The sequence below is a fragment of the Jaculus jaculus genome, chromosome 1 (genome assembly GCF_020740685.1).
Source record: "Jaculus jaculus isolate mJacJac1 chromosome 1, mJacJac1.mat.Y.cur, whole genome shotgun sequence".
NCBI classification, from domain to species: Eukaryota; Metazoa; Chordata; class Mammalia; order Rodentia; family Dipodidae; genus Jaculus; species Jaculus jaculus.
Genome location: NC_059102.1, coordinates 277,623,421 through 277,639,940, shown reverse-complemented (window position 1 = coordinate 277,639,940; position 16,520 = coordinate 277,623,421). Strand labels below are relative to the sequence as shown.

Genomic DNA, 16,520 nt, shown 5'->3' with positions numbered 1-16,520 from the left:
TGGAGGGCTAATGGGGCCAGGTAGTAGTAAAGATCCCCTGTTTAAGCTGCCCTATAAAGCAATGTACAGATAGATGTGGTGACCAGAATGGCCCTGGGGACTGGTCAACACCTTGCAGCCCTGCTTAAGGTCACATAGCCAGGAAATGCAAACAGCCAGACCTGACTTTGGAGCCCATGGCCTGGGCCCTGAACTGAGAGGGAGCCTAAGAGGGATGCCCAGTGGAAGCCCTCTTTGCCTGTCCCTGGTAGCAAAGAACACTTCTAGGTGCCATCCTTCCCATAGTGAAGGCCACCATGAGGGGGCAGGGACACTGTGGGCACCTGGTTCCGTCAGCTGAGCCCCTCTGGTCCCTAGGCAGTGGGCAGTGGCCTCCCTTAGAAAGGTAAAGGCACCTGGGCTCACAGACCTCCACCAGCCCAGCTCATGTCTCCACTAACCAGCTAACCACAGGGATCTGCCCGGAGACCCAGCCTGTCTGAGGACCATAGGCACAGACTCCTGTGAATCCAGGCAGGAGCAGCAAAGAACTGAGGGGCCCTGGCTGGTTCTGGCCATGAAGAGGCATGAGCCCTGAAAGAAATGGATGCCCACTGATGTGTTTGTGGGCTTCGTGTGGACAGGGTCTGACCACTGGCCAGTCCAGCTCATGACTAGAGGTCTGCAGCACCTTCAGTCTCCACAGAATGGAAGAGGTTAACTACACAACCACCCACTGCAGAAGGCCCTCTCCATTTGGCCTCAGTCTTCTCTCTGTCCCTGGTGTCTGATGTACCCTGTGCCAGGAACACCCTTTCCCACTGGACATCCCTCTCAGGCTCCCTCTCAGGTCAGGGCCCAAGCCATGGGCTCCCAAGTGAGGTCTGGCTGTTTTCATTTCCCGGCTATGTGACCTTAAGCAGTTACTGAACTTCTGTGAGCCTCAGTTTCCACCCTTGGCAGATGACTGGAAAGATCCAAAGCAGCATGCTGTGTGTAAAATGCATTGCAAGAAGCAAAGGAAGGCTTTTCTTCTCCTGGGAAATGAACATGTGATGCACTGGGAAACCCAAGGACCCTGTGATTTTAGTAAGTTCCTGCTCCAATGATTCTGGCCTGATGGAAGCTGTTTCCAGCCAGACCCTGTGCTGAGCATGAGCCTGTGACCTAGAACAGCACAGAGGGCTCACGTTAGCCGCGGAGCATATATATGTAAGTCTATACACGAATGGGGTGGTTTGGAAAGCCAGCTTGCCAGAACCAGAACCAGCCAGGCTGTGCAGTGGCAGCTAAACATGCAGGCACCGCCACCCAGTGGGCACTCTTAGCACCATGAATTTGATGCTGGCAAGGCAGAGAAGTGTCCAGCCACACAGAAAGAAGCAGCCCTCACCACAAATACACCGTGAGCACATAGGACAGGCCCCTTGCACACAGGACAGGCCCCTTGTATGCCTCTATACCTGCACAGAGGTGCTTCCCAGCCCCTCCCCCCTAGGGAACCATCTTGGCTTCGGCATGCTTTGTCCTCCCAAAAGCTCACTGGGTGAATGTGTGAGGATAGCCAGATTGTCTGAGATGGAAAAGGGAGGGAGGTCACACCAAGCAAGGGCACACCAATTCTTACCGAGCTTCCATCCATGAGGTAGGTGTGACCATCACACAGCGGGGTAAAGGCGCTTGCCCAAGCCCACCCAGCTAGAGAGGCTCCAAGCCCAGCCCTGCACCGTGGCGTGTCACGCTTCCTCACAGCTCCACAAATACCCATCTGTGAAAATGGCTTGTCCGGATCCCTCAACCTCCTTCCTCAATGAGAATGTAACTTGAAATGGAATCACTTTGGCCCGTAATTCTAGCTGAGGCCTCAAGGAGACTGTTTTAACACCTCTCCATAGCCATTGTCAAACCTGCCCTGTCTTCCTTCTCCCAGCAATGGTGTGTGTGTGTGTGTCTGTCATGGGCACATTAATATGCTTGCATGTGTGAGTGTGCCATGTTTGTACATGTATATGTGAATGTGCATGGTGATATGTGTTATGGAGTGTGCAGCATGGTATGTGCTGTGATATATGATGTTTGATGCATGTGGTGTGTAATGTTTATGCCATGTGTCTGGTGTATGTATGCGTGTATTGGTATGGTCTGTGCATGTATGTGGAGTGTGGTGGGTGTATATTACAGTGTGACGTGTGTGGTATGTGTGTACGTGTGGTGCTGTGATGAGCAGTGTGACATGTGTGTGGTGGGCATGTGTGAGATGAAGGCAAGTCTGAGCTTGGGCCCCTGGGCTGCACCCTGCTACCCGTGCTCATGTTTAATTTCTCATCGTGAAGCTTGGCCACTCCTAGTGGCTTTCTCTAGTGACTAAGTCACAGCAAAACTCCTATGATATCACATCAAAGAGGAGGTAACAGGAGAAATCTAAGTGGCAAAGAATGGAGATGGATTTTAGCCCATAGCGATGTGTCCGTGAAACTTGAATCTTGCCAGAAACCATGGGGACTGTGGAGAGGCGTTTCCTCAGAGGAACCTGGAGAGGGAAGTCCAGTGAGAGTCCCTGGGCCACACCAGATTCCTGACCTGAGACTGTGGAATGATGTGCTGCTTCAAGCAGCTAAGTATGGGGCGCCGTGTAACATAGAAGTACCTAATACACTGCCCTGTGTGGTACACTGTCGGGAGCCATTTTGACTGGACTTGTATGCATAGCCCTGGGCTTCTGGCCGCAGGACATTAGCAAAACTATAGCAGCCTTCCTGCAAGTAAGATTGTGTATCTTCAGTGTCAGGAAGCCGTCTGGCAGCAAGACATTAGCATAACCATAACAGCCTACCTGTAAGCAAGATTAGGTATCTTCAGCCATTTGGTTGGTCATTTGTACTGAGAAATGATTGAAATGCAAAAACTCTGTAGCAGGAAGGTTTTTTGATAAGGAACTTGTAAAGCTCATAAAATCTTTGTCCATGGAAAAACTGTTTGTAAAAAAGATATAAAAAGAAATGCTGTGAAATAAACCATGTCTTCAGTCCTGGCTTGAGGCCTTGCTTCAGCCCTGGACTGGGGTCCATACTGTCACTCTTTATTCTGTCTTTCCTTAATCCTCACTCCCCATCAGGCTCGAACCCTTTCAGCCGGCAGGCTCCGGCAGTACACCACGTTGCAAATTCCCCTCAAGCCCTCAATCAAATTGTCTAATTGACACCAAGTAGAGTATAGACATATCTTATTGGAGCTCTATTCACATTGCAGTCTAGTTAAATAAATGGTTTTGTAAAGAAAAAATTATCAATAAAATATTGGCAAACAGAATACAAGAATATATCAGAGAGATCATTCACCCTGAACAAGTAGGCTTTATCCCAGAGATGCAGGGATGGTTCAACATACACAAATTGGTAAATGTAATACATTCTATAAATGGATTGAAGGACAAAAATCACATGATCATCTCATTAGATGCAGAAAAAGCATTTGACAAAATTCAATATCCCTTCATGATAAAAGTCCTACAGAGAATGGGAATAGAAGGAACATACCTCATTGTAATAAAGGCTATTTATGACAAGCCTACAGCCAACATATTACTAAATGGTGAAAAACTGGAAGCTTTTCCACTAAAATCAGGAACAAGACAAGGGTCTCCACTGTCCCCACTTTTATTTAATACAGTACTGGAAGTCTTAGCCATAGCAATAAGGCAAGAGACACACATAAAAGGGATACAAATTGGAAAGGAAGAGATCAAGTTATTATTATTTGCAGACGATATAATTCTTTTTATTTCAGATCACATAATTCTATACCTAAAAGACCCTAAAGACTACCAGCAAACTGTTAGAGCTGATAAACACCTATAACCATGTAGCAGGATACAAAATAAATACATAGAAATCAGTAGCCTTCATATATGCTAATAACAAACACACAAAGGATGAAATCAGAGAATCACTCCCATTCACAATTGCATCAAAGAAAATAAAGTACCTTGGAATAAACCTAACCAAGGAAGTGAAGGATCTCTACAATGAAAACTTTAAAATACTGAAGCGAGAAATTGGAGAAGACACTAGGAAATGGAAAAACATCCCTTGTTCCTGGATCGGAAGAATCAATATTGTGAAAATGGCAATCTTACCAAAAGCAATCTACACATTTAGTACAATCCCAATCAACATTCCAATGGCATTCTTCACAGAAATAGAAAAACAATCCAAAAATTCATTTGGAATCACAGAATATCTAAACAATACTGAGCAACAAAAATAAGGCTGGTGTTGGGCTGGAGAGATGGCTTAGTGGTTAAGCACTTGCCTTATGAAGCCTAAGGACCCTGGTTCGAGGCTTGATTCTACAGGACCCATGTTAGCCAGATGCACAAAGGGGCACACGTGTCTGGAGTTCGTTTGCAGTGGCTGGAGGCCCTGGTGCACCCATTCTCTCCCTCTTTCTCTCTGACTCTTTCTCTCTATCTGTCACTCTCAAATAAATAAATAAAAACAAACAAACAAAAAAATAAGGCTGGTTGTATCGCCATACCTGATTTTAACCTACACTACAAAGCCATAGTAACAAAAACAGCATGGTACTGGTAGAAAAGCAGACATGTAGATCAATGGAACAGAATAGAGAGAGGACCCAGATGCAAGTCCAGGTACCTATAGCCACCTGATATTTGATAAAAATGCCAAAACTACTCAGTGGAGAAAAGACAGCCTCTTCAGCAAATGGTGCTGGGAAAATTGGATATGTATCTGTAGAAGGATGAAAATAGATTCTTCTCTCTCTCCATGCACAAGAATTAAGTCCAGATGGATAAAAGACCTTAACATCAGACCTTAAACTCTTAAACTGTTAGAGGAAAAAGAAGGGGAAACCCTTCAACATATTGGTCTTGGCTGGCAAAGACTTTCTTAACATAACCCCATTTGCTCAATAAAACCACAGATTAACCTCTGGGACCTCATGAAATTACAAAGATTTTGTATGGCAAGGGACACTGTGAATAAAGCAAAGAGGCAACCTACAGAACGGGAAAAATCTGTGCCAGTTATACATCTGATAGAGGTTTAATATCTATGATATCAAAAGAAACTCAAAAAATTAAAAAATAAGAAATAAACAAGCTAATTAAAAAATGGGCTATGGAAGTAAATAGAGAGTTCTCAAACGAAGAAATACAGGTGGTGTATAAGCATCTAAAAAGTGTTCTAGCCGGGCGTGGTGGCACACGCCTTTAATCCCAGCACTCGGGAGGCAGAGGTAGGAGGATTGCCATGAGTTCGAGACCACCCTGAGACTCTATAGTGAATTCCAGGTCAGCCTGGGCTAGAGTGAAACCCTACCTCAAAAAAAAAAAACCCAAAAAATAAAAAATAAATAAATAAAAAGTGTTTTACATCCCTAGTCATCAGGGAAATGGAGATTAAAACTATGTTGACATTCCATCTCACTCCGGTCAGATTGGCTACCATCATCAAAACAAATGACCATAAATGCTGGCGAGGATGTGGAAAAAGAGGAACCTTTCTACACCATTGCTGGGAATGCAATCTGGTCCAGCCATTGTTGAAATCAGTGTGGAGGTTCCAAAGACAGCTAAAAATAGATCTACCATAAGACCCAGCTTTAGCATTCCTAGGCATATATCCTAAGGACTCATTTCACTACCTCAGCGATACTGGCTCAACCATGTTTATTGCCGCTCAATTCACAAAAGCTGGGAAATGGAACCAGCCTAGATGTCGCTCAACTGATGAGTGGATAATGAAGATATGGCACATTTATACAATGGAGTTCTACTCAGTGGTAAAGAAAAATGAAGTTTTGAAGTTTGCAGGAAAATGGAAGGATCTGGAAAGGGTTATACTAAGTGAGGTAACCCAGGCCCAGAAAGCCAAGCATCACATGTTCTCTCTTATATGTGGATCCTAGCTACACATGATTGGACTTCTGTGTGAGTAAGAAGAAAACTCAGTACCAAAGGCCAGTAAGTTAGAAAAGAGATTTAAAGGGAAGTTAGAAAAGAGATTTAAAGGGAAGAGAAAGGAAGGGAGGGGTACTTAATAGGATGGTATTATATATATGTAAGTAGAATTATAGATTAATGGGGATGAAAAGGCCTAAAGTGAGGTCAGAGGAAGAGATTGAGTAAAGGAAAGGTGGAGGGAGGGCTAATCAAAATCTAAGAGGATATAAATAAATCATATGGAATCTTCCGGTTTTGGACAATGGAACACTCAGGAGCCATAGATTGTTGCTAGACAATTTTCAGTGCCAGGGATGGGATACCTTCCTGTGAGTTGTTGGCCAGGGAGGTCCCTGATGCCCCTAAAACATTATAGGCCATTGCTGAGGCCCTTGGTTTCCCACCAGGAATAGATGGTAAGACCCTATTGCTGAAGACTTCCACATACTTGGGCTGCAAGGCCACTGAGAAATCCTGCTGGAACTAAGCTGAAAACCTCCTCCACGTAGACCAGCTGACAGAAAGCTGGAAGAAGCCATTCTGCATGCAGTTCAATGGGAGAAAGAGAAATCACTAGTGAAGATACTCAACAGTGGACACTGCAAGCCTTATATTTGGCCAGCCAGGCCAAATGAACCAACAGGTGCATTAGTGGCACGTCTGTCATGGTGGAAACCAACTGCCCTCCAATTGGACTGAAGGCCTGCTCCAAGGGAGTGAATACATCCCTGATACTGAAAACTTAAAACAGGGGTAGTCATGAGTCCTGGGGGTGTAACATCTGCTGCTGTCTGGCTAAATGTATATACTGTGCTTATCAACCTGCCCAGTAAGCACTTCTCTTAATGTTCATACCCTTATATTAATGCTACTCTTACTTTCAGTAGAAAACCTTCTCTTTTCAGATGGCAGTGATCTTGGGATGACTCAGAAGGCACCATGGTGCTGAGAAGAAGTGATAGAGTATCCCATCCCTGGCACTGCAATATCTCTATCACACCTTCCAAGGCTCAGGGTCTAATGCGAAAGAGGTGGTGGAAAGAATGTAAGAGCCAAAGGAAGGGTAGGACTCCTTACAACATACTTCCCCCAGACACAAAATGGCCCGGATATCCATAACCTCACAGTGCCTGACAAAACCTACACAAGACCATCATAAGAGGAGGAAAAGATCATGACATCAAAATAAAAGAGAGACTGATTGATATGGGGAGGGGATATGATGGAGAATGGAGTTTCAAAGGGGAAAGTGGGGGAGGAAGGGTATTATTATGGGAATTTTTTATAGTCATGGCAGTTGTTAATAAAAAATTAAAAGAAGCTGGTGTGGTGGTGTACGCCTTTAATCCCAGCACTCGGGAGGCAATGGTAGGAGGATTGCCATGAGTTTGAAGCCACCCTGAGACTCCATAGTGAATTCCAGGTCAGCCTGGGCTAGAGTGAGACCCTACCTCAAAAAAAAAAAAAAAAAAGAAAGAAAGAAAGAAAGAAAGAAAGAAACAAAACAAAAACAATCCTTTTAGCCATGCATGGATAGTAGCACACACTTTTAATCCCAGCTCTTAGGAGGCAGAGGTAGGAGGATTGCTGTGAGTTCGAAGCCATCCTGAGACAACATAGTGAATTCTAAGTGAGCCTAAGCTAGAGTGAGACCCTACCACAAAAACCAAAAAACAAAAACAAAAACAAAAACAAAAACAAAAACAAAAATCCCTCTGCAGTGTGTGGTGGCACACACCTTTCATCCAAATACTAGGGAAGCAGAGGTAGGAGGATCGCTGTGAGTTTAAGGCCAGTCTAGTACTACAGTGTGAGTCCAGGTTAGCCTGGGCTAGAAACCATACCTTGAAAAAACATACCACCACCAAAAAACAAAAAAACAAAACAAAACAAAAAAACCAACTTCGCCAGGCATAGTGGTGCACTCCTTTAATCCCAGCACTCGGGAGGCAAAGGTAAGAGGATCTCTATGAGATCAAGGTCACCCTGAGATTAAATAGTGAGTTCCAGGTCAGCCTCAGCTAGAGTGAGACCTAACCTCAAAAAACCAGAACACACACCACCCCAACCTTTGGTGCCTTGATGGTACCTATTGGTAGATACCAAAATCTTTTTTTTTAAACATAGTTTAAAATACTTTTATTTTTATATTACTTATGAGGAGAGAGGAGAGAATATGGATCTACCAGACCCTCTTGCCACTGCAAACAAACTCCAGATTGTTACTTAGTGCCAGATGCACAGAATGGGTACTGAGGAATCAAACCTGGGCCAGCAAGTTTTGCAAGCAAGGGTGTTTAACCACACCAGGGAGCCATCTTGTGAGCCCTTTGTTTATTTTTATTTATTTATTTTAGAGCGACAGACAGAGGGAGAAAGAGGCAGAGAGAGAGATACAGAGAGAGAATGGGTGCACCAGGGCCTCTAGCCACTGCAAATGAACTCCAGATACATGTGCCACCTGTGTATCTGGCTTTATGTGGGTCCTGGGGAACTGAATCTGGGTCCTTTGGTTTTGTAGGCAAACGCCTTAAGCACGAAGTCTCTCAAATTCAATAAAAATATTTCTAAACAAAAGAAAACAAGGGCTGGAGAAGATGGCTTAGCGGTTAAGACACTTGCCTGCAAAACCAAAGGACCCTGGTATGATTCCAGAGAGAAGGAGGGAAAAAGAGTGAGAATGGGTGCACCAGGGCCTCTAGCCACTACAAACAAACTCCAGATACATGTGCCACCATGTGCATCTGGCTCATGTGGTGCCTGGAGAATCAAACCAGGATCCTTAGGCTTTGTAGGCAAATGCCTTAACTGCTAAGCCATGTCTCTAGCCCTATTCTCAGTTTTTGATTTAGTAGATCTGGGTATGGCCTGAGAATTTGCATTTATGATAAGTTCAGGCAACAGAAGAACATACTTTGAAGACCTCTGATTTATGGGAATAGTCTGGAGAAAAAGATCAGCCTTGGGGACTAGGGAAATGGTTTAGCAGTTGAGGCATTTGCCTGCAAAGCGTAGGGATCCTGTTTGATTCCCCAGGACCCATGTAAGCCAGATGCACAAAGGGGTACATGCATCTGGAGTTCGTTTGTAGTGGTTGGAGGCCCTGGTGCACCCATTCTCTCTTTCTCTCTGTGTCTTTCTCTCTCTCTCTAATAATAAATAACTAAAATATTTAAAATGTTTTTAAAAAGAAAGATCAGGCTTGGGTCAGGCTTCCAGCATTTATTTATTTATTTTATTTTCATTTACTTATTTATTATTATATTATTATTTTGGTTTTTCAAGTAAGGTCTCACTCTGGCCCAGGCTAACCTGGAATTCACTATGTAGTTTCGGGGTGGCCTTGAACTCATGCGATCCTCTTATCTCTGCCACCTGAGTGCTGGGATTAAAGGCATGTACCCCCATGCCTGAAAAATAAATTTTATTTATTTATTTATTTGAGAGAGAGAGAAAGAGGGGCAGAGAGAGAGAGAATGGGCATGCCAGGGTCTCTAGCCACTGCAAACAAACTCTAGACACATGTGCCACCTTGTGCATCTGGCTTACTTGGGTCCTGGGGAATTGACCCTGGATCCTTTGGCTTGTAGGCAAGTGCCTTAATTGCTAAGCAGTCTCTCCAGCCTTATTTATTTATTTTTGGTTTGTGAGTTTTTGTGTATGAATATGTGTGTGAACGTGTGTTCCCCATGTGCGTAGTGCAGAGACCAGAGGAGGCAGTCTGGTGACCTCTTACAATGTTCGGTGTCCTCCTTTGTTGCTCCTCCATTGTATTTCTCTGAGACAGTTTCTCACTGAACCTAAAGCACACCATTGTTTTAGTTAGACTGGCTGCTCAGTGAGCCCTAGTGATCCTCCTGTGCCTGCTCCCACATCAGCACTAAGCTACAAACATGTGAGGCCATACCAGGCTATTAATACGAGTGCTAGGGATCAAACTCAGGTCTTCATGGTTGCTCTCACCCACTGAGCTATTTCCCCAACATAGTTGCAATTTATTTTTATTATTACAATTATTGTTATTATTAGTAGTAGTATTTTGTTTTTTTCAAATCAAGGTCTCACTTTAGCCGAGGATGACCTGGACTTCGCTCTAATACCAGGTTGGCCTCAAACTCATGAACATCCTCCTACCTCTGTCTCCTGAGTACTGGGATTAAAGGTGTGTGCCGCTGGACCTGACAATTTTCTGTTGAACATGAAAAATACTTATCTAAGTTTCCTTGACACTTTTCTGGTCTTGTAGCATTTTTCTGGTTTTTTTTTTTTTTTTTTTGTTTGTTTTTTCAAGGTAGGGTCTCATTCTGGCTCAGGCTGACCTGAAATTCACTCTGTAGTCTCAGGGTAGGCTCGAACTCTCAGCGATCCTCCTACCTCTGCCTCCCGAGTGCTGGGATTAAAGGCATGCACCACCATGCCCAGCTTCTTGTAGCATTTTTAATAGTATTCTGGGGGAGGGCTGGAGGTAGTACATGGTTATAGCCCAGGCTGACCTGGAATTCACTATCTTGTCTCAGGCTGGCCCCCAAGGCACAGCAATCCTTTTATGTTGGCCTTTTGAGTGCTGGGATTAAAAGCATGTGCCAGCCACCACACCTTGCTTTAATAGTATTTTAGTCCTTTTCCTGTTTCCCTGTAACAATCTCTGCTGGTCTCAAAGGACTCCCATTTATTCAACAAACATCTATTGAGAGCTAGCACCACCTTGGGTTGGCTGAAAATACAGCTTTCAACAAAGTGATGTTTTGTTTAGTGTTTAGGGAGCCTTAGAGTTTACAAACCTAGAGTTGGATGATAAAGTACTACCAGGGCCAAGACACTGAAGTGTTAAAATCCAAGGAATATTTCAGGAACTGAGAGTGTGTCCTGTTCGTGGCACATGGTATGTGGAGACAGTTTTTCAGAAGTAAAGCAAGACCCTGTGACAATTCTGTGGAGCTTGTAGTTTTATGAAAGGAAAACAAAAATGCCAATGCCAGCACTAGGGAGGCATAGGCTGGATGGTCAGGAGTTAATGGCCACATAGGAGTTTCTAGGCCAGTCAAGGCCACATAGCAAGACCCTATCTCAAAAGAGACAAACAGGTTCATCAAGTGGTAAGTAGTCTCCACCCAAACTCAAACACCTAAAAGTAATGGTGATATGGGGATTTCAGGGGTCTTTGAGAGCACCAGCATCATACCTGGGCTTAGTGGGGTCTTAACCCAGGAGTTAGGATACCAGAATGTCATGGTCACACGAAACTTCCAATGAGTCAGTGACCTCCAAGTTCTTGCCTTATGAATTCAAATGACTGAAATACACAGACCATAAGGTAAGGTTTAAAGATTTTAGTTAATTGTAGGGAAAGTTTAGTGCTTAAAGAAGAGCTTAGAGCTGGGTATGGTGGCGCAAACCTGTAATCCCAGCAGAGGCAGAGGTAGGAGGATCACTGTGAGTTCAAGGCCACCCTGAGACTACATAGTGAATTCCAGGTCAGCCTGGGCTAGAGTGAGACGCTACCTTGAAAACCACCCCCCAAAAAAAACAGAGAGAGAGAAAGAGAGAGAGAGAGAGAGAGAGAGAGAGAGAGGAAGGGAGGGAGGAAGGAAGATCTTAGGAAGAGAAGGAATGAATACAAAGCTCTTACTCAAGAAGGCATGAGAGGTTTTCCAGAAAATGGGGAGGTCCTGTAGATAGAGCCTAGAGAAGAAATGAAGGCAAACTGCTGTTTTAGCAGGAGGGGCCTTCCCTCTCCAGAAGAGTTTCTGCTGGCCTGGGCTGGGGTGAGGGCACACCTGTAATATCAGAAAACTGAGGGCAGGATTGAATTCCAAGTCAGTTTACTTACAGATTAAAAAAAAATATATTTTACTTATTTATCTATTGTAAAACCCATGGAAAAATACCAGGAGCCAAAAACAGCCCCCAGATGCAGACAGGCAGACAACCTTGTGACCATAGCATGACCATTGACCCCGCCTAATGTACTATAGATAACCCTGTCAGGATGTTTCCGAGAAGAAAACAAAAAAAGGATCCCCACCGACCCCCCAAGTCTATTAATAAGTAACCAGTGCTGGGACTGAAAACCTGCTTCTGCTCTCCCTAACCCTATAAAAAGAGACCCTTCCCCTTGCCCAGCACGCTCAGCCTCTCGAAGGACTGGAGTGCCCGCAGGCGCCTGTGTGAACAATAAAGCTGCCTCTTGCCTTTGCATCCAGTGGCTCGGTCTTGGTTCTTGGGCGTGGGTCTCCCACCACGGAAGATTCCCCCTCCCCCGGGAATCTTACACTATCTATCTATCTATTTATTTGACAAAGAGAAAGAGGCAGAGAGAGTGAGAGAGAAAGGGAATGGGCATGCCAGGGCCTCCAGTCACTGCAAACGAACTCCATTTGCATGTGCCACCTTGTGCATCTGGCTTACGTGCATCCTGGGGAATTGAACCTGGCTCCTTTGGCTTTGCAAGCAAGTACCTTAACTGCTAAGCCATCCCTGCAGCCCTACATACAGATTAAAAAAATATTTAATTTAATTAACTTATTTATTTGAGACTGAGAGAAAGAAGCAGAGAGAGGTAGGGAGATAGAGAAGGGGTGCACCAGGGCCTCCAGTCGCTGTAAACGAACTCCAGATGCATGCGCCACCTTGTACATCTGGTTTACATTGGTCATGGGGAACTAAACCTAGGTCTTTTGGCTTTGCGGGCAAGTACCTCAACTGCTAAGCCATCTCTTGAGCCCTACATACAGATCTTGTTTCAAAAAGATAAAACTTTTGTGAAGGGGAAAGTGGGGGAGGGGAAGGAATTATCATGGTTTATTGTCTATAATTAAGGAAATTGTTAATAAAAAATAAAGTTTTTGCTAATTTGTAAAATTCAGTTTACTCTGGAAAGGGAATGGAAATTTGGCAGGGAGTTAGAGGCTCAATTTCCCAGTACACACTTAAGCCAGATGCATAAATGGCATATGCATCTGGAGTTCGTTTGCAGTGGGTGGAGACCCTGTTGCAACCATTCTCTCTTCTCTGTCTGTCGCTCTTAAATAAATAAATAAAAATAAACAAAATAATTTTTTGAAATAAATAAAAAGTAGTGTGTGTGTGTTTGCACACTTGTGAAGGTCAGAGGACAACTTTCAGGTGTCCTGTCTACCTTGTATCAGACAGGGTTCCTTGCTCTGGAATTCTCACTGCTGTTTTCTCCACTAGAGCTTTAGAGAAGTTCTGTTTCCTCACCACGCAGTCAGTGTCAGCTTGCTGGGCTGACAGAAGCTCACTAGAGTTTTTGGTCTGGGGATCTAGCTCAGACACTCTTTTTTAACAATTTTTTTTTTTCTTCCGGATGTTTTAGAGATAGAGCCTCACTCTAGCCCAGGCTGACCTGGAATTCACTTTTTTTTTTTTGTTTTTTTGAGGTAGGGTCTCACTCTAGCCCAGGCTGACCTGGAATTCACTCTGTATTCTCAGGGTGGCCCCGAACTCATGGTGATCCTCCTACCTCTGCCTCCTGAGTGCTGGGATTAAAGAGGTGCGCCACCACGTCCGGCCTGGAATTCCAGGGTTGGCTTCCAAGTCACAGTGATCCTCCTACCTCTGTCTCACAAGTGCTGGGATTAAAGTGCACTCCATGCCTAGCCTCACTCAGATACTGCCTGTTTAGACAGCGAGTTAACTTGATCTGCTGAGTCAGATTTCCCCATCCTGGCCTTTCCACTTTGTTTTGTGTCACAAGATGCGGACATTTATGTTTCTAGGCATTAAAATAAAGCTCAGCTCGCTCATAGAAGGCGTGGGTCTGTCAGCATTAGCAAATATAAATACAATGCCTATTTATTTATTTATTTACTTTTTCCAGGCATCTCACTCTACCCCAGGCTGGCCTCAAACTCAGGGCTATCCCTCCTATCTCAGCCTCTGGCGTACTGGGATTCTAGGCATGAGTCACCGTGCTCCGCTTTCAGATACCTTAGTTTGATTTTTCAGGCAATCAACATACTTTTGATATGCCCTTCTAGTGTCTAATTACACAGGTTGTCTGAAAGTCGAATTTAAGGGGGCGTCCTCTCTGTTGCCTGGCAACCGTATCAAGGGGCTTCAAGACTGGCCGAGTTAACTGACGGAAAGGTCTTTACCCACATACCTGCAGCAATCCCACCCGTCCCTGTAAGGTAGACCCGCACACTAAGCCCAGCCTCTTGGCACGCACTGGGCACCCACTTCCTGACCGCGCCGGGGTCACGCAGAGGGCCGAGCACCTGCCTAGCTAGTGGGACCACCCGAGCGCTCACAGAGCCTCGGGCTCCCGGGCGCCCGGGCTGGGCCTGCGTGGCGCGCACCTGTGGGCCGGGCCAGCCTCTTCCGGGTCAGGTGACCGCGCGCGGTCACGTGACCCGGCCCGAGTGCGGGCGGTGGAAGGCGGAAGCGCGAGCTGAGTTGGGCGCCGCTTCAGTGGCCGCGGCAGGTAGCGGGCGCGGCTCGGGGGCGTGGGGGCTTGGGGGCGCGACGGCGGGCGGGCGGGCGGGCGGCGCGGGGCTCGCGGAGGCGGGGGGCGGCGCGCGGTGGGCCAGGGGGGCGGCGCGGCCCGGGCGCCGGGGGGCGGTGGCTTCCTGTGGGAGGGGCCTGCGTGGCGGTTCCGGCCTCCGAGGAGGGGAGTCCCGGGCTCCCGCCCGAAAAGAGCGGGCTGGGCGCCGCGGGCCGCGCGCGGGGCCACGCTCCGAGGTGGGCGTCAGGCCGGCCGCGGGTGTAGCGGACTGCGAGGCTTCCGGAAACGGGGTTCCGGAGCGTGGGTGCGGGAGGCTGGAGGGGTCCCGAGCCGAGGAAGGGGCTGCCTGGACCGGGCTTAGGGCGTGCAGGGGACGGAGGAGAACCCGGAAGGTGCGGCCTGGACCCCTTCGGAGCGCTGCCTTGCTTCTGCTCCCGTAGGGATGCTAGCCGGCACTGCGATGTCGGTCCCGATCAGTGTTTTAAACTTCAGGAGGGATCTCAGATCTTGATCATCTTACTTTCGTCACCCACTTCGCCCAGCTTGGGTAGAGTTTCCACTTCTTGAGAACCTAGCCCTTCAGATCGGCTTACTTTGAGATTCTCGGTGATCAGGTCATCTTTGAGGCAAAAAGAAAATTAAAAAAAAAGAAGTATGGGGTCTGGGAAGTTTTCTGTGACCATAAAATGACTTATCTTCACTGTTGTGTGCTGCGACGTGGGCCAGCGTTACCTCAGCAACGCTGACTGCTGAAATCTTGGCTAGAGGAATGTCTGTCAAAGCCTTTTGACTTTTTCTTAGGCTTAAGTTATGCAGCTTCCCTTTAACACGTGACTGCTTATCTTGACAAACAGTAGGGTGACTGAAAGGTCTGTTGGGTTCGTTAGTAAGAGACTTGGATCAGGAGACACGAAGATAGTAGGTAGAAAAGTTAGAGGGCAGCTTGTGGTTTGTATTGAATTTATGGCCAACTTAGGCTACATACAGTCTCAAAATAAATAAAATAAAATGTCAACTTTCTCTGTACAATTACTAAACTTTGCAGAAGTCGAACGAGTTTTATGAATGCTGCAGTAACTGAGTCAAGGTTCAAATTGGACATTCACATGAGCCAGTTGGGTCACTAAGGAAAAATACCTTGTTAATATGTTAGGAGTTCAAGAATTTGGAGTACTTGGCAAAGATATAAAAAATTTTTAACAGTCCTGGGAAGTTGTTATTCCCATTTCATAAGAAACAAATAAGTAGGGTTTTACTGTAGCCCAGGCCGACCTAGAATTCACTATGTAGTCTCAGGGTGGAAATCTTCCTACCTCTGCCTCCTGAGTTCTGGGATTAAAGGCATGCGCCACCATGCTCGGCTTGATTTCTTTCTTTTTCATTTTCTTTTAAATTGTATCTGTGTGTAGGCATGTCAGGGTTTTATTTATTTATTTCAGAGAGAGAGAGAGAGAAAGAAAGAAAAAACAAGCAGATAAAGGGACAGAGAATGGGCATGCCAAACCCTTTAGCCCTGCAGACAAACTCCAGACGCATGCACCACCTTGTATATCTGGCTTATGTGGGTCCTGGGGAATCAAGCCTGTGTCCTTTGGCTTTGCAGGCAAGTGCCTTAATCGCTAATCTATTTCTCCAGCCCTTGATTTTTGTTTTAAACAATTTATTGCTCTTGTTTACTAGTCTCCTGACTAGATTGCAAATCCTTCAAGGGGCAGGGCTCATGTTTTTTTTTTTTTTTTGGTTTTTCGAGGTAGGGTCTCACTCTGGTCCAGGCTGACCTGGAATTAACTCTGTCATCTCAGGGTGGTCTTGAACTCATGGCAATCCTCCTACCTCTGCCTCTCAAGTGCTGGGATTAAAGGCGTGCGCCACCACGCCCGGCCCAGGGCTCATGTTTTATTTAGCTTCCTTGGTTACTAACCTCATGCCTGGTATGTTGTGAACACTTGGTCAGTGTTTGGTGAATAAATGATATGTTGTTGTTTTGAGGTAGGGTCTCACTCTAGCTCAGGCTGACTTGGAATTCACTATGTTGTCTCAGGGTGGCCTCAAATTCATTGGTGATCCTCCTACCTCTGCCTCAGGAGTGCTGGGATTGAAGGCATGCAC

The 16,520-nt window shown here is 45.8% G+C and overlaps 1 protein-coding gene across 1 annotated transcript in view; it reads left to right on the top strand.

The window, feature by feature from the left end:
* The first annotated feature begins 14,333 nt into the window (after nt 1–14,333).
* Nucleotides 14,334–16,520, top strand: part of Wwp2 (WW domain containing E3 ubiquitin protein ligase 2) — a 201,199-nt gene continuing 199,012 nt past the window's right edge. Inside the window, exon 1 of the mRNA XM_045141797.1 lies at nt 14,334–14,390. The gene's annotated coding sequence lies outside the window, so the exon portion shown is untranslated. The remainder of the gene's footprint in view (nt 14,391–16,520) is intronic.